This window comes from Equus asinus, chromosome 21 (assembly GCF_041296235.1).
Source record: "Equus asinus isolate D_3611 breed Donkey chromosome 21, EquAss-T2T_v2, whole genome shotgun sequence".
Lineage (NCBI taxonomy): Eukaryota > Metazoa > Chordata > Mammalia > Perissodactyla > Equidae > Equus > Equus asinus.
Window position 1 is genome coordinate 65,082,986 of NC_091810.1, and position 16,215 is coordinate 65,099,200.

The 16,215-nt window shown below is 39.2% G+C and overlaps 2 long non-coding RNA genes across 2 annotated transcripts in view; both read left to right on the forward strand.

Moving 5' to 3' along the window:
* LOC139041419 (uncharacterized) overlaps window positions 1-14,530 on the forward strand; it is a 42,996-nt gene extending 28,466 nt beyond the window's left edge. Inside the window, exons 2-3 of the long non-coding RNA XR_011496512.1 lie at window positions 12,746-12,899; window positions 14,218-14,530. This is a non-coding gene — a long non-coding RNA (uncharacterized lncRNA). The remainder of the gene's footprint in view (window positions 1-12,745; window positions 12,900-14,217) is intronic.
* A 596-nt stretch (window positions 14,531-15,126) lies between these two features.
* Window positions 15,127-16,215, forward strand: part of LOC139041420 (uncharacterized) — a 33,224-nt gene continuing 32,135 nt past the window's right edge. The window contains exon 1 of the long non-coding RNA XR_011496513.1: window positions 15,127-15,350. This is a non-coding gene — a long non-coding RNA (uncharacterized lncRNA). The remainder of the gene's footprint in view (window positions 15,351-16,215) is intronic.

Consider the following 16,215-nt stretch of genomic DNA (forward strand, 5'->3'; position numbering starts at 1 on the left):
AACAATTGCATTAACAGAGAAGGTAATTATTAGTGCAAAAGAATTTCTGTGGATGCTTTGCAATCACGGGAACAATATTGAAGGTCTCCATGCTTGAAATTTAATCTGTCTCACACTGCTGAGATCTAATAAAAGAGCACCTGAACCTCAACCATTTACAAAGTACTTTTGCTTTTGTCTGTGCTTGGCTGTTTTTATTTATCTACCGGAAAAAAAAAGAAAAAAAGCCTGCATCAGTCATTTAAAACAATTATTCTAAAATATTGCCTCATTGATGAAAGGAACAAAGCATTCCTGACAGGGGCCAAGAAGTGATTTATATATAACGCTTTTAATGAATATTGCACTTTTTACTTTGCATACATAGACACAAGCCAAGAGAAACCAGGAATGTAATTTCAGGATCTGTACGAGAATTTAAAGGCCAAATGTCAAACAGAAAAATTTAGAGAAGAAAAAAAAATCACCATTAAAGACAACCAGGGACAATCATCCTTATAACCTTATCTTTGCTCTCATCATTAATATTGGAATAGATGTCTTTTTAGGGCAAGACTACATATAGGGAATCTTGGTGGATTTCCAACTTTAGATCTTGCTTAAAATACAGAAAGTTGGGTTCTACCCCAAATGAATGAATCAGAATATCTAATTTATGTTTCTGGAATAGGATCCAGGAAACTGAATTTCAGACAAACAGGCCTAGGGGATTCTGATGCAGATCACCTTTTGGGAAACCCTACCCTACAGCTGCAACAAATTACCCATGTTTATCAGACATTTTGCTAGCAGCTAAATGCTTCTTAAACTCAACATAGAAAAAGAACAAATACAGAGCTGCTCTGACACAGGCAGGTGGTCATTCCAAGGAGCTGTGGCCTCGACCTGCCCTTCCACCTCAAGAAGTAACCCAGGAAGTGTCCCCATGGACTGCTGACAACCAGTACACCTCTCTCCTTAGCGCCTAATTAAACAAAAGCTCTTCTATCTTCTTCCTGGGAAGAACTATAAAGTGACATGAACATTCTTGTTAGAATTTAGCTAATGTTTGGGGGGACTCATATCTAATCAAGACGCGTATCTAACAGGCAACCCCCACTACAGTCGAACCAGCTGTTCAAGGCCATCCTCTGCTCTGATTGGTCATTGCCCAGGCCATCCCCGTTATTGGATGTTTTACATCACCAGTGTTTCTTATTGAATTCTTGTGGCAGACAGCAATAGTTGGCTCCTTAACAATAATTCCCAGCCCTGTTTTTCCTTTCCTGCTTTCCACTATAAAGGATGAAAAAGTCAGTGTTTCCTTTCCCAGTTTCCCTGGCAGGGAAGAATGACCAGGTCACATAGTTTTGAACAAGGAGATGTAAGAAGCAGCTTCTGGAGTCTTTCTAAGAAGAGTCTTTCCCTCCATGATAAAAGCAGAAGGGTATCTAAGGAGAACTTTCTTGTTTTCCTGGCTTCCCCTTGCTTCCTGCCTTTGGAAGCGGTAGCATGAGAAACGGGTGTAGGTAGTGGCGGCAGTCACCTTACCAACCCAGAGCAGCGTCCCAGAGAATGTCAGACACCAGTCCCCGCACTGTCATGGCAGAGCTGATGAATGAACTCTGGAAGGGGCTCCCTCTAGACTTCTCGTTAAGTAAAAATTAATGTCCGTGAATTTTAGGTCTCCTTATAGTTCAGTATTTTTGATCTTTTACCTGAAAACTTTCTAATTGATATTGTCTACAACAAACCTCTTTCTTCTTCTCTGGGCCATCTTCTCTTAGTGGAATATTTCCCCAGGAACTTTCTTTTAGTAATATCCTAGAATTTCTACATGGGTGGCCTATGGTATAATGTGTACACACACACACACACATTCTTGAGATTCAAGATCAGAATACCTAAAGCTAAATTCTATAACTTGCACAGGTACTCAAAACTGTTTTCGTACTCATCATTTTGTTAATTGGTTGTCTACCTTGTCTTCCTCTAAAGTGTGCTTAGAAAACCTTAGACGTATTCACAAATTACAGACACATTAAATAAAAAGGCTTAGGACAGAATTTAAAAGGGAACATGGGTTAGGATATAAAATAGAGCCTGGAGAGAGAAGGCAGAAAAATGCATAAGCTGAGATCCTCTGTGGTAGGACCATATATTTGTTTTTAAACCAAGTAGTATTATTCAAAGCCAACCAATTGTTCAGAACAATTGTAACTATTCCTGATCCTAATGTCAGGAAGGATATTTTTTTCTGAGGATCCTTATAAACAGATCATTGTGTGATGTAATCAGGCTCTATGTATGGAATCCCTCAACACTCGCCAGCAGCATCACACCGGAGTGTGTGGCCCTTTTTGCACAGCTCATCAACACAACCTGAAGAGAAGCAGAGGTGAGCAAATAGTTCGCCTAGATAGACCACCTAAAAAGCATTTATGGAGCACACTAAGGTAACCCTTGCTTAGTCTGAATAAATGGAATCTAATTTTTTAAAAAGAATGTTGTGATTTTACTGTGTCTTAATAACACAGAGTCTGAAGCCAGGCTGTCTGGCTTTGAATCTTAGCCTTCCTGCCTGTTAGCTGAGTGACCATGGACAAGTTACATAATCCTTCTGTGCCTCAGTTTCCTCATAGGGGTAATGATATTAGCACTTAGTTCAAAGAGTTTTGTGAGAAGCACATGTGTTACAGTGCCAGGCACATAGTAAGTACTATTTAAATTTTTGTTGTTATTCTAACTTAACATGGTTTAAACAAACCATGTAAAATATTCTACACCCAATTCTAATGTGGATGGAGAGAGGGGATTTCCCACACTGAGCAGTTGTCAGACACCAGCAGGATGTACTACAATTCTGACGCTCTCTACCTGGAGATAGGGTCAGATCCTACAGGTCAAGGGCTCAGTCCTATAACACTGCTTTCTGCTTCAGATGCCAATCACAGGTCCAGATTGTCACTTGTGCTGCTGACTGACCTTTGACTATAGATCGAAGGTTCCCATGACCTCCTCCTTGGGTTTGATTAATTTTCTAGAGCAGCTCACAGAACTCAGAGAAACATTAACCTGTTAGATACTAATTTATTATAAAAGGATACAACTCAGAAACAGCCAGATGGAAGAAGTGTATAGGGCAAGGTATGGGGAAAGGGCTCAGAGCGTCCATGCCCTCTGATCTGAGTGTACCACTCTCCTGGAATCTCCATGTGTTCACTAACCTGGAAGATCTTCAAACCCTGTCCTTTTGGATTTTTGTGGAGTCTTTATTATGTAGACAGGGCTGATTAAATCACTGGGCATCGGTAACTGATTTAAACAACAACCCCCTCCCCCTCCCTGAAAATAGGGGGTCAGAATGAAAGTTCATGCTTGGTTCTTTTCTCAACCAGTCCCCATCCTTAGGTGTTTTCTAAAAGTCACCTTATTGACATAAACTCAGTTGTGGTGGAAAAGAGCTTGTTATGAATAAAAAACACCCATTTCAACTTTATACTTCTGAATGTTTTGGGAATTGAGGACAAGAGGTCAAATATTATAACAAAAGGTGCTCTCATTGCTCAGGAAATTCCAAGAGTTTTGGTAACTCTGAGCCAGGGACCATGGTAAAGACCGAATATATTATTTCTTATAAATTATAGTATCGCACCATGGTATATATCTTCCAGGGTTCTGGTTATCTATTCCTCATAAAATATTAGCCCCAAACTTAGTGGCTTTAAAAAGCAAACATTTTATTATCTCTTATAATTGTATAGGTCAGGAGCTTGGTGGGGCTCATATGGACAATTTTTCTGCTGCTCGAGGCATTGACTGGGGTCATTTAGAGGTACTCAGCTGGTGGCTGAGCTGAACTGATCTGGAGGGCCCAAGATGGCTTTATTCACATGTTTGCCACCTTGGGAGGGGTAACTGGCAGTCTGGGACTGTCATGAGAGTGCCTACACATGACCTATCCAACCTAGCAGCCTCTGTGCAGCCAGAGTCCTCACATGGTGGCTCAAGTTTTCCAGAGTGGTTATTTCAAGAGACACAGGTGGAAGCTGCAAGACATCTTAAAACCTTGCATTAGAAGTTCCAGAATATAACTTCCACTACATTCTATCATTCAAGCAAATATAGAGATCAATGTAGAGCCAAGAGGAAGGGGATTAGACTCCACATCCCAATGGGAAAATAGTGAAGAATTTGCTGTGATCTTTAATCTATCACATCAAAGATACACCCTCTGCTCCAGCCTGGGACATGTGCCACTGCGTCATTGCATGTGAGCATAGTCCTTTTTCAGTCTTGTTACTAAGCAAGGGCTCTCCACCCAATGTGCACAGAAGCCAAGACTGTGGTATGCTGATCTTTGAGGGAAGAAGCAGTTTATTATACAATCTATTGGTAAGGAGACAGAGGAAAATGCTCACAACTCTGTCTCCCCAATCCAGGGTATGGGGTAAGGTTTAAAGGATCAGGGAGGGAAGGCTGGTATGTGGAAGTGCTGGCAGGATGAGTTTCAATTGGCAGATCAAATTTTTCTATTTTGTGCATGCTCCTGGCTGGCTCACCAACCCTGAAAAATAGCCTTACATTCCGTTGTTAAGATGAGATCACACACACAGCAAACAAGGGTAAAGTTGTTACATAGATTTAAGTCATTGCCTTCTCTATTGACAAGAGTTTCTAGAGATTTAGTCATCCTCTCCTTCCTGGCACAGAGAGAAAGGCACCCTTACAAATGGAGACCTTCTCTTATAAATGTAAATTTCCCTTACAAATGGGTAACTTCCACTAGGTTTTCAGAGCTTTCCCTGTGTCTGCTGTTTCTTAAAAATAATCAGCCTATGGCTGAGGGAGATGTGCAGCTGACGAGAGGCGCCCTGTCCTGCCTGGTGCTCCAGCCCCATGATCGCGTGGAGCATAGCACCCAGAGAGAAGTGGTGGCTGGTGAGGCCCCGTGAGCACCCGGAACACCACGCAGAGAGAGAGAGGCAATGGTTGAGGGAGGCACACAGGTGAAGGAAAGTGCCCCTTCCCCTGCCTGGCATTCCAGTCCGGTGATGGCCCAGAGCTCCACACAGAGAGAGAAGAGGAGGCTGGGGGAAGCACAGGTGAAGGAGAGCACCCCTCCCCCTGCCCAGTGCTCCAGATCTGCCATCAGCCAGAATGTTGAACAGTGAGAAAAGGAGTCAGTGGCCGGAGCTGGGGAGCCCCTGATCATGCTGGGCACAGAATACACAGTGTCTGATCCCCACTCAGTGGAGGCACATGGCAGCGGTGACCAGATAATAACACCATGCTGAGGCAAAATCTGCACCATCAAGTAGTATGAGAAAGTATATTAAATCTCCAGACCAGAAGGAAAATAACAAGTACCCAGAAACCAACCCTGAAGACACAGAAATTCATAACCTAAATGACAAAGAATTCAAAATAGCTATCATAAAAAAACTTAACAAGTTACAGGCAAACACAGAAAGACAAATTAATGAATTCAGGAGCTTCTTCACAAAAGAGTTGAAACTTTAAAGAAGAACCAATCAGAATTATTGGAGATGAAGAGCACAATGGATGAGATAAAGAAAAATATGTACTCCCTAAATAATAAAACTGACAGTATGGGAGAATGAATTAGCAATTTAGAAGACAATACTATAGCAATGCTTCAGAGGGAGGAGAAGAGAGAACTATGACTAAAAAGAAATGAAGAGACTCTCAGAAAAATATCTGACTTAATTAGGAAGTGCAACATAAGGATCGTAGGTATTCCAGAGAGGGAAGAGAAGGAGAATGGAGCAGAAAGCTTGTTCAAAGAAATAATAGCAGAGAATTTCCCAAACCTGGATAAGGAGATGGAAATCCACGTGAAAGAAGCTACCAGAACTCCCAACTATATTAATGCAAAAAAATAAAAAAACCTACTGCAAGGCATATAGTAGTAAAGCTGGCAAAAGTCAATGACAAAGAAAAAATATTAAGGGCAGTAAGACAGAAGAAGATAACTTACAAAGGAACTCCTATCATGCTTTCAGTGGGTTTCTCAGCAGAAAGCTTTCAGGCTAGGAGAAAGTGGAATGATATATTCAAAATCCTGAAAGACAAAACTTTTAGCCAAGATACTCCTTCAAATATGAGAGAGAAATAAAAACTTTCTCAGGCAAACAAAAGCTAGGGGAGTTATCGCCACAAGACTCCCCCCTACAAGAAATTCTCAAGAAGGTCCTCATACCTGAAAGGAAAAAAAAAAACCAAAAAAACAGGAAAGGGGCTACAAAGCCCTGAACAAGGAGATGAATAGATATGCAATAATAAGAAAATGGCAACTCTCTATCAGATCAGGTTGGTAAACACTTAACTTTTATATCAGGGATAAAGCAAAGGAAAACATCAAAATAAAAATTATCTCATCATTTTAACCACAAACTCACAACATAAGATGGATTAAGATATGACAAAAATAACTTAGAAGAGGAAGAGGAAAGGGATGGAATCAGTACAGTCTAAGGTAATACAAGGCAATCAGAAATTGACTATCTCATCTGGGAGACTTTTTATATGAACCTAATGGTAACCACTAAACAAATAATTAGAGTAGAGACATATATGATAAACAAGAAGAAAATGAAGAAAATCACCATTGAAAACTACCTAATCAAATCAGTAGTCCAAAATACACAGGGCAAGAAACAAAGCAAGTGCAGAAGAATCAGAAAACATGTGATAAGATGACAATATTAAGCCCTCATATATCAATAATCACTCTAAATGTAAATGGATCCAATTCTCCAATCAAAAGACACAGAGTAGCAGGATGGATTAAAGAACAAGACCCAACAATATACTGCCTCCAGGAAACACATCTCGGCTCTGGAGACAAACATAGACTCAGAGTGAAGGGATGGAAGACAATACTCCAAGCTAATGGCAAACAAAAGAAAGCAGGTGTTGCCATACTCATATCAGACAAAGTAGACTTCAAGATAAAACAGGTAAAGAGAGCACAGAGGGGCAGTATATAATGATAAAAGGGACTCTCTATCAAGAAGGCATAACACTTATAAACATATATGCACCCAACATAGGAACACCAAAGTACATAAAGCAAGTATTAACAAACCTAAAAGGAGATATTACCAACAACACAATAATAGCAGGGGACCTCAACACCCCATTTATATCAATGGATAGATAATCCAGACAAAAAGTCAACATGGAGATAGTGGAATTAAATGAAAAACTAGACCAGATGAACTTAATAGCTATATTTAGAGGACTGCATACAAAAACAGCAGAATGCACATTCTTCTCAAGTGCACATGGGACATTCTCAAAGATAGACCATATATTGGGAAACAAGGCAAAGAAGAGTGAAATCATATCTACTATCTTTTCCAACCACAATGCTGTGAAAGTGGAAATCAATTATGAGAAAAAACTGGGAAAGGAACAAAAATGTGGAGACTAAACAACATGCTATGGAACAACCAATGGGTCATCAAAGAAATAAAGAGAGAAACCAAAAAATCACAAATGAGAATGAAAATGCACCATACCAACTCAAGTGGAATGCAGGAAAAGCAATCCTAAGAGGGCAATTTATAGCAATACAGGCCCACATTAACAAAGAAGAAAAAGCTCAAATAAACAATCTTAAACTAGACCTAACAGAATTAGAAAAAGAAGAACAAACAAAGCCCAAACACGGCAGAAGGAGGAAAATAATAAAAATTAGAACAGAAATAAATGAAATTGAAACAAAAATGACTGTTGAAAGGATCAATGAAAGAAGGGCCCGGTTCTTTGAGAACATAAAATTGACAAACCCTTAGCTAGTCTCACTAAGAAAAAAAGAGAATGCTCAAATAAATAAAATTAGAAATGAAAGAGGAGAAATTATAACTGATACCACAGAAATACAAAAGATTATGAGAATATTATGAAAAATTATATGCCAACAAATCTAGAAGAAATGGCTAAATTCTTAGACTCTTACATCCTCCCAAAACTGAGTCAAGAAGAAATAGCGAATCTGAATAGACCAATCACAAATAAAGAGATTGAAATATAATCAAAAACCTCCCTCCAAAATAAACCACTCACTCAAAAAGTGGGCACAGGAACGAACAGACATTTTTCCAAAGAAGATATACAGATAACCAATAGGCACATGAAAATATGCTCAACATCACTAATCATCAGGGAAATACAAATCAAAACTACACTTAGATATCATCTTACACCTGTTGGAATGGCTATAATCACCAAGACAAAAAGTAATGAATGTTGGAGAGGTTGTGGAGAAAAGGGAAACCTCATCCACTGCTGGTGGGAATGCAAACTGGTGCAGCCACTGTGGAAAACAGTATGGAGATTTCTCAAAAAATTAAAAATAAAAATATCATATGACAGCTATCCCACTACTGGGTATTTATCCAAAGAACTTGAATTCAACAATACAAGGAAACTTATGCACCCCTATGTTCATTGCAGCACTATTCACAACAGCCAAGACGTGGAAGCAACCTAAGTGCCCATTGACTGATGGTTGGATAAAGAAGATGTGGTATATATATATACACAACGGAACACTACTCTGCCATAAAAAAAGACAAAATCGTCCCATTTGCAACAACATGGATAGACCTTGAGGGTGTTAAGCGAAATAAGCCAGGCAGAGAATGACAAACACCGTATGATTTCACTCACATGTGGAAGATAAACAAACTTACGGACAAAGAGAACAGATTAGTGGTTACCAGCGGGAACAGGGATGGATGGTGGGCACAAGGGGTGAAGGGGCACATTTATATGGTATATGACAAATATTAATGTACAACTGAAATTTCACAATGTTATAAGCTATTATGAGCACAATAAAAAAAAAGTTCTCATCACAAGAAAAAGAAAATTTTGTAACTATGTGAGGTCATGGATGTGAATTAAACTTAGGGTGGTAATTATTTCACAATATATACATATACTAAATCATTATGTTTTACACCTTAAACTTATACAATGTAATATGTCAGTTATACTTCAATAAAACTGGAAAAAATAATTGGCCTAAAATAATTCTTATGCCAAAGAGGCATACTTTGGGGTGCCAAATTCTGTTCCTGGTCCTGTGGTTACGATCTCAAAAATCCTGCTGGATGAAACAAAGCTTAAACACTTTAAGGAAAAATTTGTATTTGGGGACTTTTGACCACAGAAACCACTGAGCTGTTAATCATTTAATATTTTCCTAATATCAATAAAACCTATTTTGTACTATAAACATATGCAGGATTTCTTGATTTTAAGACTGGCTATCTCTGCTTTCAATTCTGTGAATTGGGCCACGAGAGAATTCAAGCCCTTAGAACTTGGCAATGACGTGATTAGACATATGTTACCTACGAGAAGCTACTTGATGCTGCCAGAGATCATAGCCCAGTATCCAAACTGCAATACTAATCAGTGTGCCAATTTTCAGACTTTGTAAATCAACTGAAAAGTGAATCATCTCTGTTACTGACTCATAATAAAATAATGAGGTTGAACCTATTGCAAAAATGCCTACAAATGGAAGAAACTATGAGAAAGACAGAAAATTGGATTTCAGCTGTGTAATAAAGGAAAAGTGGGTATAGCCAGGATTGCAGCAGACTCCTCAATATCTAATAGTTGGGGGGGGGGGCGAATGTTATATAAGTCATTAGAATGTCATGAGATTGCCTTTATTAGTCACAAATCAACCACATCAGATTAAGCCTGCCCTTGTTGTAACAGAGCAAATTAAAACAAAGTGCACTTAATTGATGATCCTATTTTATGTACATTTGTTCTTTGTGGAAGATATACTTTTCCCACTATGAATATGCATATTCTCTACATGTTTCTTCACATTCATTTCGCCTCCTTATTGGCACTTTAAGAACGTTCAAGTTAGGCAACAAGAAGGAATGTTCCTCAAGGCGTACAGTAAGCAAATTGCTGAATTTCGTTCAGGAAATTCTCGTATTGAACTGCAAATAATGATTGGTCTTCTAGTTAAGAGGTCACACTTACTCCCAGCCCCCTGTCCAAACGTGATGCAATTTGAGACCCTCTGGGTTTCTCATTTCCCTGTACTTGTTGCCTTTAGGTTCAGCATCAAGGAATTATTCTCATTAGAACAATAGCAACAAAAACCCTTTGTTCTTTCATTGGTCTCTTGAGTGGTTTTAGTGGTACTGAACTCAAACACCTATTTGCTATTTCTTATAACTATGAATTCTACATCTCAGTGGGGTCATTACAGCCCTACAGCATGAGATAAATCAAATTGTATGGAATTTGTCTGAAAGATTTCTAAAGACCAAAAGGAGTGCATGTGTCAGGAAGAAAAATAAGGGTGGATGGAATCTATTCACACCTCCAAGATCATGGAAAACTCCCTCTCCTTAAAATAGCTGCCTCTTGTGGCAGGTACTGCTTGCTGCCTTCCCCAAATCCACTTCCTTTCTTTCTTCCTAGCAGCATCCCTGATTTTGTCCATGTAAGCTATGTCTTTAAAAAGACCCATCTCCTGGAGTGCCTTTGCGTTAAGGAACTGTTCCGTATCTTGACTGTGACCTCAGTTATATGAATCTATACAGGTGACAAAATGTCACAGAACTATGTACACAGACATATAAAAAATGAAAAATGAGATGAAAAAGACTGGTGAAAGCTTAATGGGGTTGGTAGTCTAGTTAATTGTAATCTGTCAACGCAAATTTCTTAATTTTGATTATGTATTATAGTTATGGAAAATATAACTATTGAGGGAAGTAGTGTAATGGCTACAAGAGAACTCGGTACGATTTTTGCAACTTCTTGTGCTTCTATAATTATTCCCAGATAAAAACTTAAAAAAATAAAGATATTGACCCAGACTTCCTTGCAAATAAGGATGACCCTGTGACTGTACTTTGACCAACGAGATATTAGCAGGATTGCACAGGTGGCGGTCCTGGGTAGGATATTTTATCATACTTAAAGGCGGCAGACAACTGCACATGTTTTCACCTTTTGCCCTTCTCCCTGCAAGGAACACAGACATGGGGCCAGATATGCAGCTGGTTTCCTGCAAGTACGAAGTAGCAAGTTGCATAAGTAGGTGAAGAAGAAAATTAGAAGGAATTTGGTTTCTTGACTAGACTAGCCCAGGATAGGTTACTTTGGAGTGTTGTTTCATGTGAGAAAAATAATCCCCTTTGATGTTCAAGACCATGTAGTAGAGTTTATGTTCTTTGATGTTGCATGTAATCCTAAATAATACCTTCTTCTTCGTTCCAAATGTAACCTTGGTCACCAAAGGTCTGGGTGCCAATGGACTTTTATTTCATTATCCTTAGGAGAACCATGGAGAGTGCCCTGGATGACATTTTAGGAGTTCTGTGTTCTTGTAACAATTGACCCATGAGGTATTGGTGTGCCCTCAAAAAAGGAGTTCCATGTTCTCTAAGATGAGAGGGTTGCATTTAAGAAGACTGGAGGCTCTTGTTTGCACGATTAACGACAAACCTTGAACTAGGGAATGGATAATGACGGAATCTAGGGACATGCTAAATCAGCACCTAACAATCGAAGAGTATTGGTGGAGTAAATAATGTGAGCAATAGATGGATATTGGAAGGAAGGAGGCAGACCAAATCACTTTCCACAATTATTTACTCCTCTTTTCCTTGTAAGAGAATAATCACTCTTGCCTATTCCCATACATCTTGCTGTGCTTCCTGGGAGAAGAGTAGACATCTTGCCTCACTGCCTTGGGTTTGGCCCTATGACATGCTTTGGCCAGTGGAATGTGAGAGGATGTGATGTATGCCGTGTTCACACAGGAACTTTCAGAGGCATCACTAATTTCCGTCAGAGTTCTTGACCTTCTGCTGTGCCATGAACGCAAGCGTGGCACACACAGGAGCATCTCTTCCCCTCTAGGTGCCTGCATGAGAAAACACATGTGGCAGACCTATAAGCTGGCTGCAGCCAAGCCACAGCTGAGACATAACATGAGCAAGGAATAAACCGTCGTTGTTGTAAGCCACTAAGATTTCAGAGTTTCTATTACCGCAGCAAATCTGACTATTACTGAAAGGAACCTACAGGCCTTTGACGAAAAGCAGTCCATGGAGGTAGTTGCAGAAGTGCAAAAGCCATAATCTAAGGAGGAAATTGTGATTAGAAGCTGGGCAATAGAGTCAGGCACTGAAGAATGGGAACTTGGACTTGGTTTGGTAAATTCTCTAAGTTCTGCCAAATGTTTTCTTTTCTATCACATGACTTAAGGGCTACCAGAAGGGGCTGTGAAGCCAGATGCAGGCATTCTAATCTCAGCTTCTCCATATGCAAATTGTGTGTCCTTGGTCAAGTTACATAATATCTTCTCTAACTAGGGTAATAAAGAGAACTTAACTCATTGATTGGTATACAGGAGGATTAAATGTATTAATACATAGCACTTTGAACAGTGTTTTGTCTATATTATGCACTCAATAGTTAGTTAATGTGAGAGGGCATTTTCCCCCCATTATGCTACACTACTCTGCTTTTGGCTAAGACAGTAAGAACACTACCAGAACTGTGAACATAAGCACTGACCAATGGATGAAGGTCTTGAAGGAATTAGATAGAGCAAGACAAATAAAAGTCAGAAGAATGAGTCCAATGAGAAATGCTTTCTCTCTCATCTCTATCTATGTATCTATGTATCTATCTATCTATCTGTCTGTCTATCTATCTAATCTTCCCTTCTATTTCCTTGCAGATTGGTCTCCAAAGAAAAATGTTTATCAAAGGAAAAGGCACACTTTAAAATGGCTTTGCTTTTTAGCTGAATTGCTATTATTTTTTTTACCAGAAAATTTTAAGCATACACAAAACTGAAGAGAAATGTGCTAGAGCCCCCATATATCTGGCATGTAAGTATAATCATCATCAAATCATGATCATTCTTGCTTCATAAATGCCCTCCGTTCCCCTGCCCCACTAGATTATTAAGAAAATCCCAAATGTCATAGCATTTGGTTGAAAAACTTTGAAAAGTCGTTTGCAATTAATCTTTTTCTAATAAAGGATAGCATGTTTAGACTCTTAGAATATTCTCATTATGAGTTACATAGTATCAGAAAATTAGAGTATAATAATTAACTGGTGGGTGGTATATCAGCTTGTTAAAATAGAAACTGTGGGCTGTGATCATGGGCTAAAGCCAAGAGACTGCCACACTTGCTTCCCACATGGCTTCAGGGCACTTCTTTTTGGAGTGCAGTGGTATGAGAGAGACTTTTAAGAGTGGCACTTTACAAAACCTTAAGAACAAATTGATGCAAAATATCAGTTCACTTTGTTTCAATATATATTTAAAGACCACCAAGAAGGCAATATGCTTTCGTATTTAGGAAAATAGGTGAGTCCAAGACAGGCCCTGCCTGTATAGTGTAGTGAGTATTAGACGTATGTATAGCTAATTATACCCCAAGGCAGTTTGAAGACGTTAGTGTAGAATTCCAAACCAAAGACTCTATCATCACAGAGGGAGTGTGAGTAACTTTATATTTGGGGAGATGAGGCAAAGAGAGACAGTTTCATAGAGGAAGCAATTTTAAATTTAGCTTTTAAAGAATGAGTAGCATTTTGACAGGTGGACTAGGAGGTGGGTGGGCAACAGCCAAAAAAAAAAAAGCAAGAGAGAAAGAAAGAAGCTTTAAAAGGTATGAAACTATACACATGTTAATCTAGAAATCAGTGACATTTTGGACCCCAATTCTGGAACCTTCTTTCCGGTGTTACACAAGTCCAAGCAGTGTTCTAGAAACTTGCTTTTTTAATGGATGTCATTTGTTGGCATAAAAAATTTTCGGCATACAGATGAAATTTAATGGGTAAATCAAATAATGTAACTTTTTTATTCATTTTAAATATTCCTATAAAATTGGAGTTGGCAAACTATAGCCCTCGGACCAAATCTGTCCACTGCCTGTTTTGTAAATAGAGTTTAATTGAAACACAACTGCACCCATTCATTTAGTATTGTCTATAGTGTTATAGTGCTACAATGGTAGAGTTGGGTAGCTGCAAGAGACCATCTGGCCTGTCAAGCCTAACAGATTTACTCAGGGTCAGGACCAGAAGTGTAACCATGGGCAAACTAGCAGCAGTTTGAACTGATCCCATCTTATCAACAGTCATGAAGAGTCGCTTTTCAGGAACTGAGAGCCAATCTCTTATCCAATTCAGACTGGTTGAGACCATCAACCCATCAACTGGGCCTGTGCAAATGCCCGATGGGTGACCCCTTTGACATCATGGGCCTGAAAACTCCACCCTCAGATGATGCTATTGCCACCATTTTGTGAACATGCATCCTGTGAAGAGCCATGAAACTTGACTACACTTGCGCAGGTCATCAATTACCTCTCTTCTCCTTTCCTCCAATCATCTATCTCCACACTTCAAACCACCCTGCCCTTTTATCCCATAAATTTTGCCCAAGCCCTGGTTTGAGGAGACAGATGGGAGTGTTGCCTCCTGTCTTCTTGTTCATCAACCCTGAAATAAAGCTTTTTCTTTTCTCAAAAGCTGGTGCCATAATAATTGTGTTTTTTAACGCATATCGGGCAGGCACTCCCTCTTTGTGTGGCAGCAGGGTGAGGTGAATAAGGTGCCTAGGGTGCAAAGTGTAAGTAGGCACTCATTCTTAGGGTCTCCTGCACGACCCTGAGAATGAGAGCTTCCCTAAATTTCGTGCCTCAGATGCCTCACTTGCCCCAGTTCTGGCCTTGTATTTACCACCTGGCTCTCCACAGAGGAGTTTTTCCAACTCCTGTTATAAAATAAAAGGTTTTGTAGGAGATTATATTCTGAAATTATTTAACAGTTTTCCTGAGATGAAATGAAGTCTGTTCATTCTTCAGTGGACAAGAAGAGTGGGAAGTGACGGATTTAACATTCATTCATTTATAATAATATTTCACTGAATGGTACCACCCCAAAATATGCCACTTTGGCATAAGGCAAATTGAGCTAAAGGCAATTGAAATCCAGTAGACACAGGAAAACTCTTTACCTCCCTCTACCTGCTTAAAAATAAAGTACATATTTCCCCCTTTGTAAAGGAAATTTACATTTTAAAAGAAATTTCCATTTGTAGATACGTCTCTGTACGAAGAAGAGAGACAACTCATCACCTCAGAGACTCTAATCTGTGTGACAGGACAACGTTTCTTTATCACACATTTCTTCCTCACCTTCCCCTACGTCGTCTCCCTTGCCCCAAAGACCAAAACCTCTTTTTCTTTGTTCAGCCTAAAACAGTATAAAGCCTCAATCATCCGGCTGCCTCCTGGAGCCATTTTCCTTTGTGGAGTTTGGTGAGTACATATATAATTGAAACCGTTTCTCTTGTTAATCTGTCTTTCATCAGTTTGATTTGTGGGCCTCAGCCATTGAACTTGGAAGGCAGAGGGGGAAAGAATCCACCTCCCCCCATCACTAAATGAAAACTCTACTCCACCATTTCTGCAAAATAGCCTAGAGCTAGGACTGTTGACTGTAGCATGGGTGATTCAGTCAAGTAGGATTCATTTCTTGATCTTTTCCTTTTTTTGTTTATTTCATATGATATTTTCTTTTCCAGATATTTCCCCAAGTTGCTTGCTTTATTATAAACTTTGGGTTATATGGACAGACTGCTTTGTATTTTATGCATTTGGAACCAGTGCATGCATTGAGTTTAATAAAATTCCTCTCATAAGATGAAAATAATATAAAATATATTTTTACAAATTTACAGAACCAGACAATAGGAGATTGGCCAGAATAAGTGAAAGCTCAAATGGAATGTGAATGACTCTTGCCCCTTCATTCTCTAGTGATTTTTCATCCACTCCTGCAGGCTACTCTGAAGAGCACTCTGAATATGCCCCAGTTTCCAGTGCTTCTAATGGAGCATTTTCCCATGAGTCCTATTGTCACTTCGGTGAGGGCATTCCTTTCAGAGAAAATTGCTTTAGAATAATGTTTCATGTGAGTTTTTATCCATCTTCTTGTAGCTTTTACCATAGAAAATATTTCAAGTTGTATAGTTTGAGGGCATCACATGGCTAGTGCTATAAACAATGTACTGAACCAGGGACCCAGATATAATGAGAATATGTTGTGAGACTTTGACATCCTTTTTTAGAAGAATATACAGATGCTTAGTTAAGAAATTAAAATTGTTGTGTATTTTGAAAC